The sequence below is a fragment of the Theobroma cacao genome, chromosome 7 (assembly GCF_053813885.1).
Source record: "Theobroma cacao isolate CCN51 chromosome 7, ASM5381388v1, whole genome shotgun sequence".
Classification (NCBI taxonomy): Eukaryota; Viridiplantae; Streptophyta; class Magnoliopsida; order Malvales; family Malvaceae; genus Theobroma; species Theobroma cacao.
Window position 1 is genome coordinate 14355431 of NC_142645.1, and position 19702 is coordinate 14375132.

Consider the following 19702-nt stretch of genomic DNA (forward strand, 5'->3'; position numbering starts at 1 on the left):
CACATAACATCGATTTTAGCCTTCTAAATCCTCATCCCTCATGCCCACTTAATTGAATTTTTTTTTATGCGCTCTACCAAAACCTGAGGCTCTTCTTCTTGTGATGGTTGGAAACATTAGATCTTAATATTTTTTTCATGTTAACAAGCTTGAGCATAAGATGAAATATTGTGTTGCAAACATTCACATGATTGAGCTCTAATTTAGTTAAAATTGGAGACTTCATTTGGACTATGCATTTATACATCGTGGTTCATAGATTACACCAATTACCATTTTCATTTAAGGGCTTGTCTAAGCCACCCTTTATAATTTAGGTCTAAATGGGTTTTTAAGCTTATTAGCAATTAAGCTAGATTGCGCCTCTCAAGCCCATTCAAATTTGGTCTTGACTAGATGTAGGGATGGCAATAGATACTTGTGGATATCCAACCTGATTATAGAAGATTTGTGTAAAACCCGACCCTATAAATACATGTCATGACATACATGCATTGAGTAGCATGTTATTACGCTAGAAAAGCACCTAAGAATAGACGAAACCTGATATTGTACCTAACGGTACACTTAAATTGATTTAACCTCGAACTAGTTCAAATAGGAATTGTAGGATGAAATTTAATATTTTATAGTCAAGGAATGACTAAAAATTATTGTTCGGAGTTCGAGGGTTCATTTGGGGTAAAATTGGAAATTTTGATATTCAAGGGCAAAATCGTCATTTTGCCACCTAAGATAATAATTTGATCATGGAGTGAAATTTTTGACCAAGATTAACTATTTGGAGTATAATTTAATGATAGGAAGTGAAAAAGTTTAATTCTGGTGATTTTTGGAGTGTAGGGGCAAAATCGTAATTTTGCCACCCACGGACAAAATTTGAGATTTTGAGAGAATTTAGATCAAATTTGACAAATTGGAGAATGGTATGAGTATAAGGGATGAAAAATATGTCTATGGGCAATTTTTCAATTTTTGGGGCAAAAATGTATTTTTTGACTTTTACGGGGGTAAAACTGTAAATTTCAAAAATTACTCCACCGAGACTTTGGATGAGTCTGAGAATTTTATCTAAGCTATGAATATATGAGACAAGTGTATGGTGAAAATTTGGAAACAAATGGATGAAATTTTAAAAATGGGCCAATGGAAAAGTGACATGTGGCATTTTTTAATGATATAATATTATTTTAATGAAAAGTCAGCCCATTTAAACCCAAATTTTAAGTGCTGGCCGGCCATAAGGAAGAACAAGAGAGGAAATAGAGAGGAAAGGAAGAAAAAAAGAAAAACCAAAGAGAAACAAGAAAATTCAAAGGGAAATTCGCGTTTTTCGCCCGTTTATGCGTCTAACGGTAAGATTTTTCGATTTTACCTTGATTTTTACCTTTCCTATGCCTTTATTTCCATTTAGCATGCTTGAGGAGAGAGATCAAAAAGTGATATCAAGGTCTGGACGAAATTCTAGGGGAGAGAAATTGAAATTTTTAGGTTTTGATTTTTAGTTAAATTGATAGTTTTAGTTAGTTAAATGTGTGTAGAAATTAAATTGGGCAAGAAATCATTAAATTTTCACAATACCCACTCTTGGCTGGATGCTCAATGCTGTACAATGATGATGAATTGATTTTATTCTAAGGGAAATGAAGAGAAAATGATGAAAAACGATTAAACGTGATAGAAAAACAAAGTAGAAAATTAACCGAGTTAATGTCCCATTTTTGGCCGAATTTTCCAAGGAAGGGAGTGAGCTGATTTTGTTGTTTTTAGAAGGTTATTGGCTGATATTTAATGGTTAGAAATGTTGGAGAGAGAATGGGATGATTTAGAGCTAAAATGGAGCGCGTTAGCAATTTATCGGGCAAAGTGCCAAAAATAGGTTAATACCGCGTTTAAGCCGTTTTAGGCTATTGCATTTCATACCATGCATTAGTATAGGATTTAAGTTAATTATATAGTGATTTAGCATCAATGTGATGAATTGTGTAAATTTTTGTAATGTGTCTAGGAGGAGAGCCTTCCGGAAAAGGCAAAGAAGTCGTACCCGACGAGTAGTGATCGGGGCGCTTAGAAAGCTTTTAGTTTGTACAAACGGTGAGTAAACTTATTATTATTGTAAATTATCTAGAGTTTATTTTAAATGCCCTTTATGTATTTTATGAAATGAAAACGAGATTAAAACTGGATTTTTGATGTTTTAGGAATAAATGTGACAAATAAAAATATATTGTATTGATTATGAAATTGAGTAATTGGAGGCTACAAATTGACTTGAAAAATATATATTTTCCTAGGAATGGCTTATGAGAAATGAGTATATGTGGCTATATTTTGTGAATGCATTGGGAAATTTATGTAAGTTGTTTTACTATGCAGGCTGGATAAATAAATAAAAGCCACGTTATACTGTCGAAATTTTATTAAAATTGGTGGGTTAGTCACTGCAGTAACGGGTTTCCGTGGACTGCCTATTAGAGGGGCACGGTAAACCCAGTTATATAGTTACTCCGGTTGTAGAGGCGAGGAGGGTAACTCCTGGGGTAGTATTAGAGCTCACTTCATGTCGAACCCCCACGTGAATGTGTAACTCGGCCAACGCCAAGGAACGGCTGGTTTTTAAAAATAAAAATGTGTTTCACGTGTGAATATTTTAACACCCTTGGCAGACTCGATTAGATACCTCGACCAAGGTATCCCCGAGGATTAGTTTTGGCTTGAGCCTTATTTTAATAAAAGACATAAGCCTTAACAACTGTTTTGGTAAATTACAAATATTTTATGGTTTAAGAAATAAATTGGAAACATTATGAAATGGGTTGAAATTTGTTGTTTAAACTTGCCTCCATTTTACTTGCCTTTAGATATTTATGATAATGTCTGTTTACTCATTGGGATTGTAAAATCTCACCCAACTCCTTTCCACCCATTTCAGGTTCAGTATAGACTGTAGATAGCTGATCTCATCGAGGACTACCATTGGATCTGCATTTTCCAAATCGTAGGTTCACAGTCCTCTTTACTTTTGTTTATTCGGGGGCCCTCTTGTTATTGTAAATTAAATTAAATATTTTGGCTTACTGTATTTCAGTATGTATAAATTTATTTAGCTTTTACGCTATAAAAATTATTCACGTATAACTTTATAAATATTGTTTTATAAGAAAATAGAATATTTTCCTTAATATTTCTTTTATTTTCTTATTATATTCAAATAACCGTAATTTCGTTTTAAATGAAGATTTTAGACTTTTAAACTCATTTTGAATATGAATTATGTGTTTTGTACTTGTATATTACGTTTTAGCCAGTTTCGAAATTTTTGAGAAAAAAATGACCAAAATACCCTTGTGTGGCAAAAATTTTATTTTGATTGTTTTTTATCTAAAATAGTATATATTCTCTAAAAACTCGATATTTAACAATGATTGCTCACAGGAAAGGAAAGAAACTGATATGTAAGCCTTGCGGGGTTCCGATTGGCATTCCGAATAATGAGTGTCAATCGGGACGTCGCGGCGATTGTCATAGGCCTGAGGGAGGTTTCGGGTCGTGACAATTTGAGTATCTTATATATGATTTTGGAATAGATATAGATGAAAATTTTACTATCAATCATAAGTTCAGGTGCGGTAAGAGTCTAAATGGGCTTTTAAGGTTATTGGCCATAAAGCTAGATTGCACCTCACAAGCCCATTCCAATTTGGTCTTGATTGGGCACGGGTTTAATGAATTCTCCAACTCATTAAAATTTGGGCCTAAATGGATTGCTTTAACCCATTAATAGTTGGGCCGTGTACAAAAGATAACTCAAATATGCATGCATGAAAATTAAAGATAACTCAAGAGCAATTTTTTTAAAAAAAAATTTACAAAAGATATTTTTTTATTTTTTTTAGTACTAATAAAATACTGTACATGAAAGCAGAAAGGTGCAATGAGTATTGTGATCTTTTGTTATTTCTCCTAATATATGACTCGAGCCTCAAAAGGATCCTAAGTTTCATTTTCTATATAGTAGTAGCAACCGGCAACCTTAACAAAAATTGTCATATGGGCTTGATGCAGGAAGCTGAAACCAAGGTTGTTGGTCGAACTCAGTTGTCCAAAAGCATTGGAGCAGTGCCAGCAAATTGATTCCAAAAGACAGCACCTATGTTTTGAACAATAAATGGATTTTCGCTATGCAATTTTGAAATGATCTCATTAATTTGTAAATCAAATTGTAGTCTGCATTACTAGCTAGGGATTTAGATATGTATGCTACATTATGTGTTAGTTTTATCCTTACACTCTAACGCAGAGGCCGAGGGAGAGAGTGGCCGTCACTCCTAAGTTTCTAATTTTTTTTTTATTTTTATGCGTATAAAAGTCAAAATATATAACACTTCGCCACCTCTAAAAAAATAAAAAATTGATTTGGAATAGTGATAAAGAATCTAAATTAAATTTTTAAATGCCTAAGTTCAATTCCTTCTAAGTCCAAATTTTGAAATTATTTTTTTTATTTTTTTACTTAACTCATCTAGGCCCAAAGTTTGGAATTATTTTTCTTTTCTTTTTTTTTTCCCTCTTTTTTCCTTAACTCATCTTTTTGATCCCAAAAATGAATTTAATTATTCAATATTGATGGCATCTGCAAACTTGCTCAAAAGTTTTATCTTGATAACTTCACTATTGCATATAAAATATGAACTGTAGAATTTCAACTTGATATTAAGTTTTTTTTTTCCTTTTTTTCTTTAACTCATCTAGCCCCAAAGTTTGGAATTATTTTTCTTTACTATTTTTTTTCCTTAGCTCATCTTTTTTTTTTTTTTTTTTCCCTTTTTTCCCTTAACTCATCTTTTTCATCCTAAAAATGGATTTATTATTCAAGATTGATGGCATTTGCAAGCTTTCTCAAAAGTTTTATCTTAATGACTTCACTCATCAAGAAAAATTGCATATGAAATATGAACTATAGCATTTTCAACTTGATATTAGGTGGAATCCATGTGTGCAAAGTGTTTCTACTCTTTTAGAACCATGCCAGTTAATGTTAAAGGTTGAAAAATCAATTGTATATCTTCTCCTAGATTGTTTAATTGCAGATGAAATATGAATTAGGGCATTTTGAACTTGATATTAGGTAAGATCCACGTTTGCAAAGTGTTTCAATTCTCTCAAAGCTATGTTAGTTAATGTCAAAGACAAAAAAAAATCAATTGTATATCATTTCCTTGATTGTTTGGTTCAATTTATCTTAACTTTTCTAGTTTTTATGACAATTACAAAACTTGCATTTTCAATTAGGAAAATTGTAAAGATGTGGTTGCATAATGAGATGAAACATGATTTTCTTGTTAATTCACTTATCCTTTACATTGAAAAAGAGATTGTCAAGACCATTAACATGGATTTAGTCATAGATCAATTTGAAAGCATTATAGCACATCGAGCATAGCTTACGATGCCTAATGTGAAAATCTAATATTAATTTTTCTTTTTACTTTATATATATTTATATTGATAAATTTGAAAACTTATATTTAAATTGTTAATAAAATTTTATGTTATAATTTAATTTAATTTTAAAAGTGATTAATTTTTTACTTCGAATCAAATCATTGACTTGATCCATGACCTTATATGATTAGTCATCACCTCTTGTACAAAATCCTAAATCTACCACTCCTTTGACATATGATGTTATGTACTTCAGAGAAATGATCAACCAATACACAGTTTAAAAAATGAATGGATAAAGTGCTAAGTCAAGGCTAGAAAGTGGACATGAGTCATGGATGATGATTGAGAGGAATTATCATCATTATGAAGCACTATATCTAAGTTGCCATTGTTGATTTTTCCTAACATACCTATGTCGGACATAAAGCTGACTCACAACTTCACATATAAAGAAAAACTAAGCTAAAACTGAATGTGCCCATATTATAACCAATCACACCAAATCCAAGTAATGGATACCAATGCAACACTGGTGGTCGTACTGCTGCTAGTGTTTATGCAATGGTTTGCACAATGTAACCATTGCAGTGGCTGGGGTTACTGGATGTAGATGTTTATTGACAATTATCACTAGAGAAAGGTCTCATTATTTGGTTGTATGAACTTTAAACTCCCTCAGGCAAGATGAACTGTGAAGGTTGCTAAGAAACATGATTGAGAATGCTAGGAACTGAAATTTATAAGAAAACCCCCTAAATTCCAATTACTAATTGCGCTATTTCAATAGTACTTAGGGCAAGAATCAAAATAAATGTTTTGCTTGAATATGAAATATTTGATGGGGCCACTATCGAAGTTAGTACCGTCATAGAACTTGATTCAACATGATAATGAGGCTGCACCTACTTTGCATAAATGCTCACTAAACTTTCTCAATTCTGTTGAGCACTCATTACCTAGACATCTTCTGCTGCTTTCCCACTAGAAGGGCCTCATAGTGGCCAGCTATTTCACTACAAGGCATGTCAGGGGGTTTGAGACTGAGGATCTTCGAAGTTGATGTGTTGTCTCTAAAAGCTGCAAGTAAATCAGAAATATATTTAAGTTTAATTGTCCTTTGCTCTGTATATACCAGTAGATTCGCATATAGAATCAATTAATAGAATTGACTCACTGCATCAAGAAGATCATCAACATTTAAAAGATTTTGACGTTCAAGTGTCAAATGTGCGTCAGGAACTGTTTTATTTTCGAATGTATTAGGCACAAAATCATCATCTACTATGACTGATGGAAGCTCAACCTGCACATTCACAATTTTATATGCTTGAAATGAAATTGAAGAAAGAAAAAAGTATCAGGGAATAATTGACGACAAAAAGAAATGTCCTTCTTAGAGATTGATTATCTATTGAGCCATATTCATTTATTTGTGCAGAGTCTTCATGAACAGATGAGTTCCACGTGTACCTTTATCATCAGGGATGAATTTGGTAAACAACTGGTTCCTGAAAAAGACGCTAAGTTTGAATAAGTTAATATATTAAGGTAGTTAATTTGGAATAAGTTGTAATTCGAGTATAATGTTCACACTTTGAACTACAAATTAAATTCTGAGTTTGGGATGTGACAAAAATTAATAATTCACTAATATCAGATTAAACCGAGTTTAAAAAATGAATGTCCAAGTCCAGTCCAAATCGCTTTAGGCTCATGAGCATTTGCAGGTAACGTGATACGTATTTAAAACAATCTTTTCAATATGGGAAACCTTAACAAGTATTCTTAAAGTATTTGTTAAGGTATCATATAAAAATATGTTTACATTAAATATAACAACTTTAATTTGTGCTTTTAATATCAGATAATCCATTACCAACACATTAAACTTTTCAGTTTTTTTACAAGGCATTTGGTAGGAATCGTTAAGCTTAATTATATGTTTATTGACTCAATTAGACAAATTTTAAGGAGTTAGTATTGTGATTATAATATCTACTTGTTTATGTAATTGTATTTGATCAAGTTCATCCAGTTAGTTTTTCTACTAATTTCGATTATCAATTGTATGCTTTTAATTTAGTGAAAGAGCTCCCTATCAAATCAGTACTGCTTTTTTAAAATCTTTTACTTTTTTTTAAAACTAACTAATTACAATAAATTAATTTATCATATGATAAAGGGTTAATTATATATTTAGAATCCAAATAATAATAAAATAGTAGATTTAATACTTGAAGAAAAATTACAAAATAAGTACTTCATTTTTCATTCCATTAAGTAGATTGCACAATCGGATTAGTCTATTAGTAAGTAAGTGGCGAGTCTAGAAACACCTAATTAGAGCGTAACGCATGTTTAAAGATGTCATCATAAAACTATGATATGTAATTAACCCCTATCATATACCTTTTTTTTTTTTCTCTTTTTTGCCTATACGTAAAATGGTTTTTCTTCTATTTTTAAATTAACAATGCTCTCTTTTAAAAATAAAAAATCAAAATCAAAATCAAAATCAAAATAATAATAAAAAAAAACAATGCTGTTTCTTTAGTCACATATATTATAATTAAAAAAATGAACACAATAAAGTTAATACTAAACAGATTTTTAGATTTATTTTGAAATTATACATTTTGTTATTGTTGGATATTAGAGTGGGTTGGGCATCCATGGTGGGCCAACCGAGTATAATTCTAACCAAAATTTTGCAGTATAGGAAAAAGGAAAAGAACAAAAAATAATGATAAAAAGGTTTCATGCTTTTTTCATTATCTAATTCTTTCTTCTCCTCCTTTTCTCCCTTTGTTTCTTTTATTAAAAATCTATTTATGATATTCATCTGCATTTTAATACTCAAAATTCAGAATTTGAAGCTTTTTAATGAAAAAAAAAAGGTTCCATCATGTTATATTGATACTTTTTACTATACGTATCGTTTTTATAACCTTGTTCAATGCATTGGATGTCAAAACTCATAAAACAAATTTTAAGTTAAAAGAAAAAGATTTTGAGACTAACAAATGGTCCCCCCATTAAGTATTTATTGAATAAATAGCCACAATAATTGATAGTGCCATAACTCCATATATTTAATGAATCATAAATGTTAGGATTTTTTTCTAGTTGAAATAACTACAAATTTTAATGACAACAGTACGTCACAAATGCAAAACCTTGAAATAGCAAAGGCCCCTGCTAATATAAATGTCAAGTCTTGTGGGTTTTAGTCAATTTATAATCTTAATTATTGTCAAGTATAAATGGAAATAATGATAAAAGTAGATGGAGGATTACTATTCATACCGGTTTGTATTAATTTCAGTTGATGTAAGAGGAGCATTCAAAGACTTTTTAGTTTTGATTGATATTGATGTAGTTCTAATTGTAGGGATTCAATTAATTTTGAGCTTTGGATATATATTTAAGTTTCTTTTCATTTAGATCATTGATGGGACAAAGCCCTTTATATAGCCCTACTTGTTAAATGTCAAGGCCGTGTGTCAGCAGCTTATACAAAGTTTAGGTTTAGGTTTATATCATTTACTTCGCTATCACTAGTTTTCAAAACAGAATTTTTTATCAAATTTAAGTTCAATTAGGATTCAAACTTGATGGTTTTTAGATTAATTTTGATATAATATTTAAAAAAGTCTTTGAATTATTTTAAAAAATTTAAATAAATTCTTATTTTTTTATTGCATTCAAATAAACTCTTATACTTATATTTTGAGTCAAACAAGTCAATGGTTGACTAATTAGTGTTAATCAAAATATCAAATGTCATTCGATATCACGTGATGTTAATATGATATGCTGATGTAGCATGATGACATAGTCATGTGATATTTTTTACTCTTCACATCGACTTCATGTTATTATCATGTAAGTATAAAATGATAAGTGACATTTTGACTAGTGACAATTAATCTACTGTTAGTAAGAAAGGTCTATTTGATCTAAAATAGAAGTAAAAAGTTTGAGTTAACGCAACAGAAGAAGAAGTGCTTCTTTGAATTTGTTTAAATAGTTCAAGAATTCTTTTCAAGAATTATGCTATTAATTTTCAAAGAGATAAGTGATGAAAAGTCTCCTCTACATTGGCACATATGCATATGGAGAAGAAAACCAACTCCCATAGTATGTCTCCAAAAGAATTACTTGGAATAAATTTGAAGGCTTTATCTTGGAAGTCTTGATTGCTTTAAAATTTTGGGATTAGCAGGTAAGAAGTATGAGAATGGATAGAAAAGAAATTAATTGCCTAATAAATCCTCTTATTGATAAAAAAAATAGAAGAAAATGTATATTATTTCATTCAATGAAAATCTGCACATACTTAAGCAACGAAATAACCAAAAAATCAGGCGACTCTCCAAGCCACTCTTAGGGAAAAGCATGCATACTTTTGAATACATAAAAAATAAGAAAAGTAAAAAAATAATAACAATTGCAAGTAATTAGCCCTTTTTACCAATTGATTATAAATGTACAAGATTTATTTCTCATTTCCTTGATTTTATCTAAAAGATATCCAATTTTGAAGATAATATTTGTACGGTGAGAATATGAAATTCAACTAAGAAAATTGCCAGTTCAAATTGTAATCCCTCAGTAAGAGGATCAACTATTATGTCACGAGTCCAAATATGCTTAGTTGAAATGTCATCCTTTTTTTCATAAGTTTTTTACTTGTAAAAAAATTTACTAAAATGTATTTTGATGTGGACTTCATATCATCTAACTAGCTAACAAAGTAAAAATCCGTATAATCTACCAACTTAAGGTCTTCAACCTTTTAGTAAACTGGCATATAATCTTTAATCCTCTTCAAATATGTCATCACCTTCTTTACAACTTCCTAATAATCTCTTTTGAGATTAGACAAATATCTTCCCAAAACATCCACTAAAAAAGCATTGTGCCAAGTTCAATTTATCACCTTTAATAATTGGCACATCTCCATTTTTGCAATCAAGTATAGAAAATCTATTCAACACTCAGTCAATGTATGCACGTTGAGAGAGTCCCAACAAGTGATGAAATCAATCTTTATGAATTTTAATCCCAATGACTATATGATACTTTCTTAAGTTTTTTCATGTAAAACTGCTCAAACATGACTAGCAAGCAAGATTTCATCAACACAAAAATTAAGAAAAATAAACTTGTTCCCATTGATTTTGAGATATATGCATTAGTCAAACTTATTCTCAACAAAATCAAAAAGGGTGGTTACTTCGATAAATTTAAGATATCACTTATGGAAAGCTTGCTTGAGTCAATAAATAGACTTTTTATACTTACACACATGACGATCTTTACCATCTTCTTTCAATCCTTCAGGTTGTAACATATGGACCTCTTCAATATGATACCATTTCAGAAAGGTACTATTTACACCCATTTGGTGCAGCTCTAAATCATAATGAGCTACTAAGCCATAATCACTACAAAAAAGCATCTTTATAAGATATAGGAGAAAAGGTTTCATTATAATCAAGACCTACTCTCTGAAATAAAACCTATGGCAATTATTTTGGCTTTAAACCTCTTAATTTTCCCTTTGAAATCTTTCCTGATCTTGTACACTCATTTACAACCAACGGGTCTACAACCTTTAGTTAGCTCAATAAGCACCCACACACCGTTATATGACACAGATTGTATCTTATACGTATACCTTATTACATCCCACCACAAATCATACTGAGAACAAGAAACAACTTTTAAGGAGTTATTGGATCAACTACATGGCCAATATCATAATCATAATTTCCAAGATAGAATTTGTAGATGTTTCAAGAAAGAGTAAACTTTCTTACTGTTGTGGATTTTTTTTTTGTGGCATCTGTTTTACAATATTTTTATGTTGAGGGACCTCATAAAGAACTAGTTGAACTTGCTTATGTTCCCCAACTGGCGTATGTGCTATATTATCCTTCTGTATAGGTGTAGGAATACTTAAATCTCAATATGCTCTCTTTTATCTCTATCTTGAAAGCAACTATTATCAATCATTTATAACCCTAAAAACTTAGTTATTTTCGCCTTAACAATTTTACCATCTCCTCTTGAGTAATAAAATTCATAATGCATGGTGTTGACTCTATATGTTTTTGATGATAACAAAACATTGCTTATTCATTGATGTCTAACTCTACTATTTAAGTGTGCAAGATATTATTTAATTCCTTTAAAATTTTGTTAATTAAAGGTAAGTCAAGATGCTTGCTAAATTTAAAGATGAGTTAATTAGTTAAAAAAAGAAAGAACAAAGTGATTAATGAAGACAGAACTTTAGTAATTGATTAACAAAGAGCCTTAATTAGATAAGGCATAACTGGGTGTTGGGATAAAGCAAGACAGAAGAGCCTTAATCAGTTAACACCTAGCTTAACTGATTAAAGAGGTGTTGGAGTGAGAACAAAGTCATGCTAATTGGTTAAGGAGTTTGGTTAATCAGTTAGAGCATAAAGACTAAGTCTCTTTAAGCGCCAAAATCAAATTTGAAAGAAAGTTGACCATTGAAGGGAGCCAAACTCGAGAAATTCAAATTCAAAGATTTTTTAACTGATTAGAGCTTGTGTTTATCAGTTAATATTGAAGGAAGTGAAGCTCCAATCAGTTAAAGGGGAGAGTTAAACAATTAAAGGAAGTCTGCTGAGTTAAAAACCTTGAAGATAAAGATCTCTTAATCGGTTAGAATCTCTTCTAATCGGTTAACACAGTATACACAGTTGCAAAATAGTGCAAGATAGAGAAGCTGTAATTAATTAGAGCTTGCCAATAACCAGTTAGCCGAACTCTGTTTGCTTATTTGAATTTAAACACTAGAGGATAAAATAACGTCTAAAATGGCATTAGAGTTGTTCCTAAAGGCCAAAGTCTATCTTGAACAACAAAATTTATCTCCCTAAGTATAAAAGAAAGCTCCAATAGTCAAAGAAAGAAGATTAAATCACAAAAGAGTAATTTTAAGTAAAAAGCCAAAAAACCTTCACCAAAAACACTTGTTCTTCACTCTTATTTTTGAAAAAGTGTTTGAGCTTGATTGTAATCTCTCTAGATCTGTAAAGGTGATTAATTGTACTTTTTTTTCTTCGTTTGTTGGGAGATTAGAGTGTGGGAAACACTTTATAGCTTATTGTAAAGGATTAGAGCTTGGGTTAGAAGCTTACCTTGTAAAAGCTTAGTGGAAGTTGTTAATTCCACTAGTATAGTGAAGTTGGGTTGAAAATCCTTGATTGGGAGATCAAGGTATTAGATGTAGGTCAAGGGGATCAAACCACTATAAATACTCTTGCATTATCTATTTCTCTCTACTTTTCCTTACTTGGTGTTTTTTAATTCAAATAAGTTTTAAACCTTCCTTCCTCTAGTTGATTAAGAGCTCTTCAAACAAAAAAGGGTTGACCTTAAGATGTTTAGTGCTATTCACCCCATTCTCGCACTCCAATGAGACCAACAAGTAGTATCAGAGCCAAACTTTGAAGATTAAGGCTTAACATCCTTAAGGAAGATCTACATGACTTTGCAAAAGTCTGTTATTACTAAAGGGTCAATGCACAAATAAGCCCCCTCTATTTGATGGATCAAATTATGCTTATTGGAGTACTAGAATGTCCATCTATATTAGAGCCCTAGATTATGAAAATGTGGGATGTGATCACGGGAGGACCATACATTCCCACCTCACTTAGTTTTGTCATAGGTGAGAGAATGCCTGAACCAATAGTTGAGTGGAATGAAGCTATAGTAAAAAAAGTTGAAACCAATTTTTAAGTTATCAACACCTTACATTGTGCGTTGACCCAATAAAATTCAATAAAATCTCTAGTTACACTACAACCAAAGAGATTTGAGAAAAACTTAAGGTTTTACATGAAGGGACTTCACAAGTAAAGGAATCCAAAATTACCTTACTCACCTATAATTATGAAATGTTCAAAAATGGAATCGAGTGAAGATATCTCTACCATGTTTGATAGCTTCACCAATATTACAAACAAGCTGAATCAAATTGGGAAAACCATCCCTGAATATGAGTTAGTGAAAAGATTACTTAGATGCCTTCGAAAAAGCTAAAAACCCAAAGTCACTACCATTCGAGAGGCCAAGGATCTCAATGTGGTCATAGTTGAAGAAATTTGTGGCTCACTCACACATGAACTTGAAATGAAAAAAAAAGAAGAGGAGGAAAAGAAAGGAGCCAAAGAGAAAAAAGAAAAATCTTATACTCAAGATTAGTACACTGGAGGAAGAACTCAAAGAATTGTTAAGTGATGAAGATGAAAAATTAGCTATGATTGCTAAAATGTTTAGAAAGCTGATGGAACAAAAAGGTAAAAGATTTGGACGAAAAAATTACAAGAAGGATCAAGGTTCTTCTTGGAAAAACAAGCACAAGGTTGATCTTAACAAAAAGAATGAGATGATTTGTTTTGAATGCAAAAAACCTAGTCACTTCAAATAAGAATGCCCATTACTCAAGGAAGAAACTTCAAGAAAAATGAAGAAACCAAAAAGAGCAATGGTGGTAGCAACATGGTCTGATAGTAATCTTTTAAGTTCAAAGGAAGAAAATGAGAAATTAGAGTAAAGAGCAAACTTCTGCTTGATGGAAAAAGAAGAAGAAATTGAGGTAACATCTAACTTTTCTGATATTTCATATGATTAACTTCAAGATGAGTATGAATGCTTATATACTGAATTTGAAAAACTTGCTTTAAAATATAAGCTATGAGGAAAAAAGGCTTAGCTTTAGATGATGAGTTAGACAAAATCAAGCATGTTTATAACTTTATTTTTGACCATAGGAATATCTTTCAAATTGAACTTGAACAGTCCAAAACTGATTTTGAGCTCTTGAAGTTTGAAGTAGAGAGCAAAAATTTAGACTTACAAAAAGTTGGGAATGAAAATGTTGCTCTCAAAGCTTCAATAATGGAGAAATTAAAATTAAATTTGGAAAATGATGAGGAATCAAGGAAATTTACAATGCCTAAAAGGAAAAATAATGCATTTTCTCAGCATTGTTATGTGTAGGGGCAAAAGGGACATCTTTCTTATATTGTTATCACAATGGAAATACACTTCCCAAAACCAAATTTGTTTGGGTGCCTAAAGAATCATATATGTTGGCTAACCTTGTCACAGCCCAGTTTCTGGGCCATGACTGACGCATGGGCCCAATGGGCATAGCCCACTAAGCCCAAGCAAGCCTATTTATATGACATGTTCATCATTCCATCAAAAGTTCTTAAAGTCACATTTCATAATCCCAATTCAAAATAATGCTAACCATTGCCAACTCATAGTGGCATTACCAATCAAAATATACATATATTGTCTAAAACATACATCTTAATAATTTACATCGGATTTGTCTACACACAAGAAAAGGGATACTCGACTTCCAGTGAAAAGACCTAGGTGAAAGTACAGCTATTGAATGCCGAGATACTTACCAAGGAGACGAATCTACGAGGACACCTCGACCTAGTTACCGACTACCTCTTAATTTGAAAACATGAAGTTGGAAACGGTGAGTATAAACCCAGTGAGTGAACAAAGGAAGGGAACAAGCAAACGATAAGAAAAGTTTAAAGAAATCATGATGCATTTATTTTCAAAAACAATGCAATTTAGTTTAGTTCTTATTAAAACCCCTCATTAAACCCTTAATTGGTTAATCACTTGATGATGAAGGATCCATGCACAACAAAGAATTTGAAAAGTGAAAACTTTAATATCATTCAAGCAAGTTAAGCAAGTCAATCATCAGCTGGCTGAGGGTTTCTCACTAAAACCCCTCATTTCAAACTTAATTAAATAAATTCCTTGATGTTGGAAGTCCATAATCAACTAGGATGTTAAAGAAATGGAAAATATGACAGAAACCAAATAAGACAGCAAGCACAACAGAAAGTTTCTTGCTGTAGCGAGAATGAATTCTCATTGCAGCAAAACCACCTGTAGATATCTCGCTGCAGCGAGTTATTGGACTGTAGCCAACCTCCCAACCTGAGAGTTTCTCGTTGCAGCGAGAATGATTCTTGCTATAGTGAGAAACAGCACACTAAGAAGAAAGTTCTCATCATATCAAGAAAAGGCCATTCTGCTGCAATGACAAAATCAACTTGAAAATACTTAGCAATTTCCAAGGTTCAACATGCAAGATTTCACATACATTACAACCATATACAATATTCATGAACTTTCTATTGCATAAATATATATATACATATATAAACACCAATACCACCACCGCCTTACTCAACTCATGTGCAACCCCCACATTGCGCACATAGCTGGAGTCATTGTGTGCATCCCCCACATCATGCACAGCTAATACCGTCGTGTGCATCCCCCACATCGCACACAGGCAATATCATCATCCACACTCCTGCATCCGTCATCACTGGCATGTGCATCCCCCACATCGCGCACACGCATGGTTATATTTATCACACAATATTAACTATCAATACACAACATATATATTATATATATATATATATATATCAGCATTCTATAGGAGCACAAGAATTCATCATATTGCACACTCACCACATAAAATGTTTTAATAAAGGCTTGTTCCCATGCATAATCTTTAAGGAAAAATCAAATAAAAATCATTCACATGCTTCATCCAAATACCAATACATTCCCAAAATATTTTAAATGCAAGTTCACTCACCTTGATGGATTTGCAATTGAATTTTTTTTTTTCAAAATTCTTCTAAGCTAATAAGGGAAATCACTCCCTCTCTCTCTACAAGTCCAACTTGTGAGTGAATGTACTTAAGAAAGACTTTTGAAGGCTGTTGAGGTGTAAAAGTGGAAGAGCATGAAAAACCCTATGAAAAGGTGTAGAAAAACAGGAGAAATAAAGCTAATTTGGGGAAGTTTTAATGGTTTCAAAGGATACTTTTATGAAAGGTGCAAAGAAACATGGAATGGAGAAGAGGATAGGAGGAAGAAGAAGAAGAGAAGCTGTTGGAAAACTGAAGAAAAGCTGCTGGAGATTAGATATTTATAGTTAAAGTTTATCTAATTTTCACACAATTTACAATAATGCCCTTAACAAGGCCACTTGTCTTCCTCTTTTCCTTTATGCACTCTTTTTACTCCTTTAATACTGAGACAAAGACCATGATAGTCTAAAAGTACTCAAGTTCACGAAAACTTAAAAATTTAGGTTTGGAGTGTAAAATGACCATTTTACCCCTACCATGAAAATTATCAGTATTTATATCTTCTTCATTTATTTTACCCTCATTCATTTTTTTCCTTAGGCCTACTTAGACCTTAATAATGTCTGAAAGCCTGCTTCTAAGGGCTCACTAAAAAAATGACGAAATTACCCTTAGTCCGTGATATCGCGTCTACTTCTAGCTACGAGTCTATAAAGATCAAGGTCTCACAAACCCCCAAGAATCCATCAAAGTATGGGTACCTTTAAAGAAAAACTAAAAATCTATTTTGTAGATTGAGCAAGAGTAAAAAAATCAATGTTTTGAAGCTTAACCAAAGGAAAGGCAGCCTTGATTCTTGGACAATGGTTGCTCAAGACACATGATCGAAAATGAGAAGCCATTTTCAAAGCTTGATAAGAGGAAGAGTGGTAGTGTTTCCTTTGGTGATAACTCTAAAGGTATTATCCATGGAATTGAAACCATTGGTAACATCTCTTAAACTCAAATCAAGCATGTTTTATTTATCAAAGGTTTAAGGCATAACCTATTAAGCATTAGTCAGCTTTGTGATAGAGGCCATAGAGTATGCTTTGATTCTCATGGTTGCTAAGTGATTGATATTGATAGTAACAAAGTTGCATTCATTGGCAAAAGAATTAAGAATATGTATGTCATCTTTCTTAATGAAATTGAGTTTAGTGAATGATGTCTTATTGCTAATGATGTGTGTGATAGTTGGTTATGACATAGAAGACTAGGAAATGCTAGTATGCACACCACATCAAAACTCTTAAGAAAAGACCTAGTCATTGGATTTCCAAAGTTATCCTTTGAAATTGATAAGGTTTGTGATGCATGTCAATTTGGGAAACAAGTTAGAAGTTCATTTAAATCTAAGAAAATCATATCAACTTCTAGGCCACTTGAATTATTGCATGTTGACTTGTTTAGACCAATCACTGTTATTAGTCTAGGACGCAAGTCATATGGCTTTGTTATTGTAGATGATTACTCTAAATATACATGGGTATATTTTTTTTTGCTCACAAAGATGATGCATTGCCAACTTTTGTTAAACATTGTAAAAGAGTTCAAAATGAAAAAGGTCTTACCATTGTTAGTGTTAGGAGTTACCAACAGTGTTAGGTTGAATTTGAAAGTGACAATTTTGAAATATTTTGCAATGAAAATGGTTTTGATCACAATTTTTCAGCTCTTAGAACTCCACAACAAAATGGAGTTGTTGATAGAAAGAATAAGACTTTAAAAATATGGCAAAGACAATGCTTTATGAAAAGAACTTGCCTAAATATTTTTGGGTTAAAGCTGTGAACACTGCAGCTTACATTTTGAACAGAGTTTCCGTCAGAGCCATTATTTCTAAAACCCTTTATGAGCTTTGCAAAGGATGAAAACCAAACATTTATCACTTCAAGAGTTTTGGATGCAAATGTTTTGTTTTAAATAATGGAAAACAAACCTTGGGAAAATTTGATGCTAAAAGTGATGAGGCAATTTTCATAGGTTATGCATTGAACTCTAAAGCATATGGAGTGTTTAACAAAAGAACTCTAGTTATAGATGAGTCAATTCATATTGTTTTTGATGAGAGTAATGTTGCACAAAGGAAGGTATGGTTTAATGATAATGATATAGATGACATTGAGAAGAAAATGGAAAAGATGAACTTGGATAACAACGAAAATGATGGAGAGAGCTCGAAAGAGAAAGATAAGGGAAAACCACCATTAGAGAACTTGCAAAGAATTGAAAAATAGCACAATTATCTTCTTAGAAGCTGGAGATTTGTAAGAAATCATCCTTAAAAACAAATCATTGGTGATCCCTTGAAAGGTGTCAAAACTAGAAGAGGATTAAGAGAGGCTTGTGAGTATCTTGTATTCTTATGACCAGAAGAACCAAAGAACTTTGAAGAAGCTAAAATGGAAGAGAGTTAGATGATAGCCATGCAAGAGGAGCTGGGCCAATTTGAAAAGAATAAGGTTTGGACTTTAGTGCTAAGGCCAAACAACCATCCAATTGTTGGTACTAAATGGCTATTCAAGAACAAGATGGATGAGTTGGGAAATGTGGTAAGGAACAAGGCAAGGTTAGTTACACAATGGTGCAATCAAGAAGAAGGTATTTATTATGATAAAACCTTTACCCCACTAGTTAGATTAGAAGCTATTAGACTTTTACTTGCCTATGCATACTTTATGAATTTTAAATTATTTCAAATGGTTATTAAAAGTGCATTTCTTAATGGCTTTATACAATATGAGGTAAATGTTGAACAACCCCCTGATTTTGAAGTATTTGTTAAAATTGGCCATGTGTATAAATTGCATAAAGGCTTATGTAAAGCCCAACCTTATAAAATACTATTCATGACATACATGTGATGATAGCATGATTGCATGCTAGGAGAGTCCCGAAAAATTTACAAAAGTCGGTATTGTACCTAGAGGTACAACAAAGTTTATTTAATCCTCGAACTAGATCAAATAGGAATTTTAAGGTGAGATTAAGAGTTTCACAGTTCATGGATGACTTAAAATGGTAATTTGGAGTTTGAAGATCAATTTGGAGTCAAATCGAAATTTTCACTAACTAGGGGCAAAATGGTCATTTGCCACCTGGGGACAAAATGGGAATTTTAGAAAAGATTTTTTTGACCCCATTTGACTTATTGGAGTATAATTTGACTTATTGGAGTATGATTTGAGGTTTAGAAGTGAAAAATTTTAATTTCGGTATAATTTGGAGTAAAAGGGTAAAATGGTAATTTTGCCACCTCAGGGGCAAAATTGTAATTTTCCACCACCAGGATATTTTTCCAGCACATGGTCTTCCTTTATCTTCATCTTTGACCCTTGACTAATCACGTGGTGGAGATAAAATGTTTAAATTTTTAAATTTTAAAAAACGGACCAATGACATGATGCCACGTGTCATGCCTTTATTAATTTATTATTTTCCTTTTTAAAAGGCACAAAAATCAGCTCATCTTCCACCCCATGGCCGGACAAACCAGCAAGAAGAGAGAGAAA